Below are 10,060 nucleotides of genomic sequence, written 5' to 3' on the forward strand. Positions count from 1 at the left end.
GAATTACTCAGTTTTTCAAAGTTGATTAATATTGCTGTTAACAGAATAAATTGTTTTCCTGACTCATGCACATCACATTGCATCAGTTTTTGCAGGTCTTCCTGAGTTTTTCTGAAACCATTCCTTGCATTTTTTATAACACATAGTATTCCATTGCATTCATATGTCAGTTTCCAATTCATCACCATCACAAAAAGAATTGCTATATAGATAATTTTCCCTTTTTTTTTTTTTTTTTTTTTTGGATCTCTTTAGGGTATAGGCCTAGTAACAGTATTGCTGAGTCAGAGAATAAGTATGCACAGTTCAATATCTTTTGGACATGGTTCCATCTTCCCTTCCAGAATGGTTGAACTAATTCATAGTTGAATCAACTGCACCAGTATATGTTTTCCAACACCTCTCCAACATATGTTAAATTCCATATTTTTGTCATTTTAGCCAATCCAAGGAGTATGAGGTAATACCTTAAGAGTTGTTTAAATTTGCAATTCTCTAATTATTAGAGAGTTTGGAGTTAGTTTTTTTAAAAATATGGATATTGATAGCTTTGATTTCTTTCTCTAAAACCTGACTCATCTTTATCTTTTTATGCTTCTCTTGACTCTTGTGGCTGTATAACAAATTTTCTTCTCAGCTTTGATCTTTTCATCAGAAATGTTTGGAAATTTTCAATTTTGTTAAAAGTTCACTTCCCCCTGTAGGATTATACTGTTTTGCTGGCTGATTTATTTTTGGTTCTAAGTCTAGATCTTTTTCTTGGAATATCATTCCAAACTTACTGTCCTTTATTGTGCTGGTTGCTAAATCATATCTGGCTACTTATAGTGATTTTTCTTTGACTTGGAAATTCTGAATACTTTGCTATAATTTCTGAAAATTTTTATTTTGGATTTCTTTCAGGATAAATAGTGCATTTTTTCAATTTTTACTTCACCTCCAATTCTAAGAGTTTTAAGTAGTTTTATTTCTCAAAACATGGCATTTCTGGGTTTGGGAGAATTTATTTTGGTTATGGCTTTCATTTTTCAAATGATTCTTAAAATATCTTTTCTTTTCTTTTCTTTTTTTTTTTTTTTATTCATTTTTCCAAATTATCCCCTCCCTCCCTTCACTCCCTCCCCCCATGGCAGGTAATCCCATACATTTTACATGTGTTACAATATAACCTAGATACAATATATGTGTGTAAATACCATTTTCTTGTTGCACATTAATTATTAGCTTCCGAAGGTATAAGTAACCTGAGTAGAAAATATCTTTTCTTAATCTATTTTTCAGATGTTTCTGCTAAGAGATCATTGACATTTCCTTTTTTCTTCTTCAGTCTTTTGATTTTGTTTATTTCTTGATATATAAGTTATATTTAGTCCATTTTCAGAGACTTGTTTTCTTGGGCAAAGTTTTATACCTCTTATTTCAAGCTATAAATTTTCTTTTCATATCTTTCTTCCCTATCCCTTGTTTCGTTATTTAAATTTTCAAATAATTTTTTAGTTTTTAAAAACTTTTGCTTTAACTCTTCCAAGAATCATTATTAGACTTTATATCCAACCTGAATTTTTCTTGCAGCTTGTAAATGTTTTGGGGTCATTCTCTTCCTCCGAATTTGTGTCTTAAGTTTCCTTGATACCTTACTATTTGCTTATTTGTTCTTTTAGCCTATTCCTTTACTTTAGATTTTATTTTAGTGCTGGATTCTGCATATTTCTGTGGGTGGTGAATGTCTGATCTAAGTTTCTGTCCTCCTATATGCCTCTGTTGCTTTTGCAATTCAGCTTTTAGGGTTCCAAAACTGATGTGACTGGGGCAAAGACAATTTACTGACTTCCTATTCTGAGGTCTGCAAGTTTCAGAGCCAGATTTGGGTCTACTAGGTTATCCCTGAATGGGATTTTGGTAATCTACTGAGGGTGTCAAACACTATTAGCCAGCCTGTTGGGAGGCTCTAAAGGTTCTGAGTTACTGAATTGCAGACTCTCCTTTAAGCTGATATGCCTACTCTGGTCATTGCATTCCCTTCCATTGTTGGTTGAAGTCTACAGGTGAGTGTCTACTTAGCTCCTGAGATCAGAACCATATAGCTACTGTTTACTTTCAAACTTGTTTTTTGTTTCTGCTTCTTTCTATCACACTAATTTGCAGATTGCTCCCTCATTCCAACTCAGAACTGAGAAGTGGGCTACAAATTTTCCAAATGGCATCCATTCCTGCACTAATCCAGGGATTCACTATTATCTGTCACTACTCCAATACCCATTCTGAGTTTTTGTTTTCCATGGGCTGCAATGTTCTGCAGGCAATGGTGAACTCCTGGTCAGATCCTGTTCATCTCTTAACCACCTTGGACTGGAAAAATGCCTCAATGTGACTTTTTCTTGGACTTCCCTATCAGAAATTTGTCTTGTGCAATTTCTAGATTATTGTGATGTTTGGTGGGGAAAAGTAGGCTGTACTTCTTGCTTTTCTGCCATTATGACTGCATCTCTATAGATGGTATCAAGGCTTTTCATTTTGTCATGGATTTTAGGCTGTTTGATTATTTTTTTCTCTGAAACTTATTATACTTTGAATCTTCTGACTTTGTTCTAATATTTTCATTTCACTGAATCACTGTTTGTTCATACTGTTTAAATCTGTCTACCTTTTAAATTATTTCTTTTTTAAATGTCCTTATATTTTAAATCGAGATTATTTTAAAACCAGATATGAATGAAAAGCATGTGGAAAATAAATTATGATCTAGATAAGGAGACCAAAGGGAATGCTTGCAAATCAACTCGTTTTACTTAATTATAAAACCTTTAACTCTACATTACAATCTTACAATCTATAGTGTTCTAGGATACCAAAAGTATCTCTAATGAAAATGATTTAACAAAATTTTTGCATCTCATCTCAAAATGTCCACAATCCATTTCATAAAATGGTAATATCAAATATTAAAAGAAACAAAAACAAACATGCTCACAATTGCAATTTTCAAAAAGGTCATTTCATCATAGGTAGGTAGCAACTCAACAGTTAAATACATTTAAATAATGTATAAGTATTGGTAACTAGATAACCAACTTAATTGGAAATCAACTAAAAAGTAATTGTCTATAAAATACAGCTTTTGTTTGGCTCATTTCAATCATCCCTCTTGGGAAAAAAAAAAAGTTAGAAAGTCACATAAGAAATGTAGTTTATGGTCAAATCTCCTGATATCCATCCCCTAAAAGTTTCTTCAGATGCACTAAGCAAGCCCAAGTTTATGGCTTCTGGGCATTATTGCCCATCTACCAAGACAGACAGCATAAGTCTCATACTGAGCCTAAAGAGTCTGAATGTGGCCCACATCAATTAAACTAGAACAGTACTTTTGCAGAAATAAAAGCAGTAGAATACAACTGATATTAAGTGCAATATCAAAATGAATGCAGGTAGTATCTGATGTCCAAGCTAATTTTACAGAAGTATCAAGATCATCACATACTTTCTAAATTGAACCTCCAAATTCTGTTCCAATCATTGACAACAGTGTTCAGCTGGAAGACCCCAATCTTTAACCCTTTGCAGTCATTTCTTCTCAACTTTGATTTGGCATTGAGGTCAGTCATCTAGTAACCAGCAAGCTGGCCTTTGTAACCAAAAACTGATGCCCTGTGAAATATAAGTCCAGCAAAATAAAAGTTGATATTACAGTCAAGATTTATATTTTTCCATTTATGAGCAGATTTATTTTTATGACTTTTCTTAACTGTTAGTGAAAAGGTATTGTCAAATATCAGCTTCAAATCTTGACAAATCTAATCTTCAATTGCAATTTAAGTTCCCAGAATAATCAGCGGTTGGTTTTTTCCCCCTAAGGTGAAAGACCATGCTTACAAAATTTATATTTGGTCCCTAACTTTAACTCTGGTCCCATTAACTTTAGTTAATACACTAGTAACAGAAGACAATTTCATTCCATTACAAGACTTCATTTTCACATCTAGCTTCACCAACCAGAAATCAAATCTTTAGCTGAAAATATCTCTGGCAACATTGCCAAGGTCACAACATAAAGAAATAGACATTGTCAGATGCTGACAAGACTGTAAAATGACATGGCAAGACTGCAGGAGGGAGTGACTTGGTAGTCAGTGCACTAATGCTCTACACAGCTGCTGAGGCTGGAAGACAAAGTAAAAGAGAAAGCATTCTTCTCTCTTCTGTCTACCAGGAATCCGTCACTCCCCCACTTTCCCCCTTTCCCCGTGGTTTTATACTCTACTGGTCCAAACATAGCATCCTCCAAGACACTTTTGACACCATGAGAATTAGCCATTCAGTCTTGCCTCCTCCATAAAGCTACTTCTGTCTGTCTCCTGGATACCAAAAGGGCACAGGCAAGGAAAGCAGAGATAGTAATCAAGCAGTGGTAAGAACAGTCTGTGCTCAAAAACTGAGAAACGATGGGAGTTCCAAACTATTTCTTCCTATATTTTTTCTTCAACAAGTTTCATTTTTTTAAAATATCTTGCCTTATGTCTTTTGGTGACATTCTTTTTTTTCTGGGGCATTAATTATATTTTATATATGCTCTATTTTTTGTGGAGTTACTTTCTTGCCCATTATATTCTTTTTGTTCTATAGTTTGTGCCATTTGCAAATTGAATATCTTGTCTTTTTTTTCCTCCAGAAACTCTTTAAGTGCCCCCTCTTTTGTTGGATGACTATCTCTTTTTATTGCTAAGTTCAGGTTTGCAAAATATATTGTTTTCCATTTGGAGCTCGAGTTCCTTTGCTTTGTAAAATATGGTATTCCAGTCTCTCCAGCAATTTCTTGTGCCTGTGGAATAATCTTTTCATCCAAATTTTCTTTCCTTTACAAAGTATTTCTTCTGTTTAAAGGATTTGCTATTAATAACAGAAATTATTAAATTTAACCACTGCAACTTGGAGTTTAAAGCAAGTCTTTAAACTTTTTGAAGACAAGGTGATTCTTGAAATTGGATGTTTTTTATTTCTGCATTCAGAAATTCTGAGAAGTTTTTTTGCATTACTTACTATATTGTGGTGTTCACTTTAGGTTTTTTTGTCATATTCTTTTGGGAAGTCTTTGATACTTAAGTTAATCCCATGCATCATTGCTTTTAGGTCAAATCACATTAGTGTGTATTTTACATTGCTTCTTTTATGCCACATTATCTTCCACTCCAAGTTTTGTTTTGTTTTGAACTGATTAATCTCTTTTCTTTCTTTAGACTCTTAATCCTTGATTCAACTTTTTCTAAAATGTCAAATATTTAAGTTCTGCACGTAGAACTATAAATTCTGAAGTAATTTCATAAGTGCTTTACTGATGTTATCACAATTTAACTTCACAACAACTCTGACATAGGTTCTACTATTATTCCTATTTTATGCTTGAAAAAATTGAAGCAAACAGAATAAATGATTTGTCCAGAGTCATACAGCTAGTTTCAAGAATCTGAGGCTGGATTTGAACTTTTGGTCTCTAGTCCCAGCACTCTAATCACTATATAAGTTTCTTCTTGTTCCATGCTTTCATAAGAACCCATAAGATTATATATTGACAGGCATTTGTTTACTTCTCTTTGAGGATTTAGTATTCATTCTTTCTTCTGGCTTAGCGTGCTCTAAATTATTTATTTGTGCTCTCAAGCTTTTATTGAGGAATTTTTATATAGTATTGTATTTTTAAAAAGCTTCCACCTCCCCTTATCCAACTTTTTTTACATCTTCCCCTTTTGCAAGGTTACAAGGCTGCCTCAGGGTCATAGATTTCAGGGGACATAGATTTTGCCAGCTTATTTCCCTACCCTGAATATATCTTGGCAGGGCAGGACTGATTCCCTTCCCCAATTCCTTTCTGGGCTCACCTTTTTTTCCCCAGTTGGAGTAATTTTTGTCAGATGGGGAAAAAGTGATGAGGATGTTCAGGAAAAAGTCCTTGCAGTCTTACAAGTTCCCTTACCTACAGGCTTGAGATCCAGCCAGAAGGCTTCACATTTTCAGCCCCTTCCTGCCATCCCTGAAGCCAGAGTCTGTCTGTTATTTTGCAGTGAGAACAAAAAGGGTGTGTTGACAGTCTCTGCAGCAGAGGGAGGGAGGTCTCCTAATGAACTCCCAGTACAAAACCTGCATGTTGGCCTTTGTCTCTAGCACAAGTTTGGATACTGACAGGGTTTTCTCATACCCTGTTTATTCAATAATAATTGTTAGACACTTGTGCATATAATTCTTTTAGGGTGGTAGTATTAGGCCATTAAAGGTATCTGAAAAAAAATTACTTATTTGCTACCTTCCTAATTACAGTATTTCTTCATTTTAATGTTCTGTTCTGTTTATTCACATCTCTAGTTTCAGTTCTTAGATTGGTGTTCAACATCAGGAGTTCTTTGTTAAATTCTACTCTCACCCACATTCTTGGATGAGGTGAACAGGTCCAGGTGCTATGAGGCAGTGACACTGCCATAGCCATTGCTGCTAGAGTTCTCCACGAGGTGACTGGAACCTGTTTTTCCTTCCTGTAACACTGCAATTTGTCTTTCTTCTCTAATACCGGCTTGGGAGAAAGAGCCAAATCTGTAGATAGGAGTAAGTCCCATCTTCAGCATCAAACCCTGGCTTCTGCTTCCTATTGGCCCACGTATATGTTGGCCTCTATCTCATTTTTCTCTTTTCCCAGTAACCCACTATTCTACCTTTCATCCTGATGTGGTCCAAGCCAGTTCTAATCAGATATTAGAGATCACTGCTTCAGACCTCAAGAATTCTGCAGTATAAGTTATACAGATGTATTTGCTTTATTTAATCTCTTTGGGCAAGCATCTTCTCACACAGATCTAGCAATAAGAGATGGAACTGGTTTCAGGGACCTTAGAGGACCCTGTATCACACACCTGTCATGTGCCTCTGTGCCTCTGCCCCTTTTCCTAGAGGAATTGTATCTGCTGCAGCTCTTAAAAGCTAGTAGTGAGATACCACTGGCTGCAAGCTAGCCAGCAAGAACATCCATGGGCTTCTGGGCTATCTTCTTTTGTAGTCCTGGGCTGGATAGAGGAGCTAACTAGTTTTTCTCTGGTTTTGCTGAATTCTAACTTTATGGCATTCTCGTTAATGTTTTCTAGGATATTTTTCAGGGAAGTTGGGTTTGGTTGAAATCTTTCATACTGTTATCTTTATCAGAAATTTAAGTTCTCTAACAATTTTGTTCAAGTATGTAATAACCTTTATTGTTAACTGTTACTTTTATCAAGTTATAAGAGGACTATTAACTTTCCCAATTTTTAGTGAGTTGCAATCTTTTAAAAAATTTTCAGTCATCAATCAATAAGCATTTATTGAATACTTATAATGTACTGGACACTAAATGGTGAGGTTGCTAAAAAGAAGGGATGGGGGGAGACGAAATGGTCTCTGCAGTCAAGGAGTTTTTTATTCTAATGGGGGAGATAGCATGTACAAAATAATCTTGGAAAGGAAGACACTAGCATCTTGGGCAATCAGGAAAGGTCTTGCACAGAGGTAATATTTGAGCCATGTCCTGAAGGAAACTAAAGACTGTAAGAGTTGAGGAGAGAAAGAATTCTAGGTAGTAGGCTCAGCAAATATCAAGGCACAAAGACAGGGAACATTGTGAGCAAGAATATGGATAAAATATAAGAAGGAAAATAATTTGTAAGAAGACTGACAAGGTGGGAAGGAGTCAGGCTGTGAAAAAAAATGTTAAATAACAAATAGTTTACATTTAGTTTAGTTTTTTTTTTTTGATTTTTTTTTTTTTTTTTGCTGAAGCATTTGGGATTAAATGACTTGCCCAGGGTCACAGTTAGGAAGTGTTGAATGTCTGAGACCAGATTTGAACTCAGGTCTTCTTGAATTCAGGGCTGGTGCTCTAGCCACTGTGCCACCTAGCTGAGCTACATTCGATCTTAAAGGAAGAAGGGAGCCAATGAAATTTATTTGGGGTGAGGAGAGGATGGACTTGGTTAGACCTATGTTCTAGAATAATACGCATTGCTATCTTTTAAAAATTTTCAGTTAAGAACCAATCAATAAGCATTTATTGAATACTTAAGTACCAGACACTAAAAAAGGGGGGAAGGGAGCAAAATAGTCTCTGCAGTCAAGTTTTTTACTCTAAAGGGGAAGATGGCACATAGAAGATAACCTAGGAAGGGAAGACACTAGCATCTTGGGCAATCAATAAAGGCCTTGCACAGAAGCCTTTATGAAGAATGGACTGGTTTAAACTAGAGTAGTGAAAAGTTGGGAAAAAGATGTGGGGGCTAGACAGGTTATGGACCTAGAAATTATCAGATTTGGCAACTAACTAGATGAAAGTTCAGACTGAGGACTTAGTTTGTGAACTTAGATGACTGAAGGATGATGATAGCAATAAGGAAGGTTGGAAGAGGCATATGTTTGCTGACAGGAAGGAGGAGATAATGATTATGGAAATATTTTTATATTTCCATTATAATATTCTTAGAAATATTTAGTTTGAGATGCCTATGGAGCATTCAGTTTGAAATGTATAACAGGCAGTTTATGATGTGGAATTGGAATGAAGGAATTTATTCTAGGTTTAGAATTCATAAATCTGAAAGTAATCAGTATAGAGATAATAATGAAACCCACAGGAATTGATGAAGTCACTAGATGAAATGGTATAGCAAGAAAATAGAATTTCAGGACAGTACTTAGGGGACACCCAAACTTGGTGGTCTTGACATAAGATAATAATCCAGCAAAGAAAACTGAGGAGTGGTCAGGAGAGCCAAAGAGAACTATGCCATCAAAAATTGGAAAAAAAATTATCAGGAAAAGTGATCAAATGCCAAATGTAGAAAGGTCAAGAAGGATTAGGATTGAGAAAAGGTTATTAAATTTGACAATTAAGACATCACTGGTTACTTTGGGGAGAGAAGCTTCTTTTTAAAGGAAGAGTTTTCAAGCCATATTACAAAGAAGAGAGGGAGTAAAAGGATTAAATACAGACTGCTTTCTCAGAAAATTTTGCTGAAAATGGAAAAAGCAATAGAAAAAGATATCTAACAAAGATGGTGGGATGAAATTAAGCTTTTTTTTATGAATGGGGGAAATTTGAGTGTGGTGTGCTTCAGGGAAGGAAGACAGAGAGACTGAAGTTAAGTTGGGTATCATCAAAGGCTGTGTCTAAGACTCTATTCTCTTTTCTTTCATTGTCCCTTTTGACAGTTTCATCACATTCCATGAGTTCAATTATCACTGATTCAAATAAATATATCTCACCTAATTTCTTTCTTGAACTGGTGACATCAATTCTCATTTGGTAATCTCCATCTAAACTTCTCAAATTCAGGTACTAATCACTTCCTTCTCAAACTATTCTAAAAGCTTTTTAATTGGTCTCCTGGCTTCTTGTTTTTCTTATCTATCACTCACAAAGCTGCTAAAATAATATTCATAAAACAAGTTTGATGTCACTTCCCTATTCAAAACCCTTTAATGGTTTCCTAATGCCTCTTATAACAAAAATGCAAGTTCCTCAATTTGGTGTTATAGTTCCTTCTTAATCTGGTGCCAACCAATCTTTCTATAGTCTTATTTCAGATTATTTCCCCTCAAGTAGTTTCCATAATCAGTTTCCATAGGCTGTGCCCCATGTCAAGAAAGCTTTCCTTCCTCACCTTTGATTATTAGATTCTTCATCTTTTCTCAAAACTCAGGCTATATATCAAACTCTCTATCTCTGCAGTTGTCCCTCATTATCCTCCAAATTTAATGTTCTCTCCTCAAATTGCCTTGGGTTTTTTTTGTTTGTTTGTTTGTTTGTTTCTTTTTTCACAGATTTATGTATATCCTGTATTCCCAAATGGAATAAAAGTTCTCTGAGGGCAAAGACTGTCTTGTTTTTGCTTTTATATTCCCAGTACTTAGGAGTGTATCTTGCATATATTAAATAATAATAAATATTTACTGAATTAAATTGTATATTCTCACAACTTCTCATACAAAAATAACACTAAACAACCATCAGTATTCCAAATTGTTTTCCTATCACACGTGAACTTCATTTTATATA

At 34.9% G+C, this 10,060-nt stretch overlaps 1 pseudogene; it reads right to left on the bottom strand.

Annotated features, from left to right (window-relative positions):
• Positions 1 to 1,134: 1,134 nt before the first annotated feature.
• On the bottom strand, positions 1,135 to 10,029 carry LOC141549912 (non-selective voltage-gated ion channel VDAC2 pseudogene; annotated as a pseudogene).
• Positions 10,030 to 10,060: the final 31 nt, after the last annotated feature.

Source organism: Sminthopsis crassicaudata, chromosome 1, assembly GCF_048593235.1.
Source record: "Sminthopsis crassicaudata isolate SCR6 chromosome 1, ASM4859323v1, whole genome shotgun sequence".
In the NCBI taxonomy this organism is placed as follows: domain Eukaryota; kingdom Metazoa; phylum Chordata; class Mammalia; order Dasyuromorphia; family Dasyuridae; genus Sminthopsis; species Sminthopsis crassicaudata.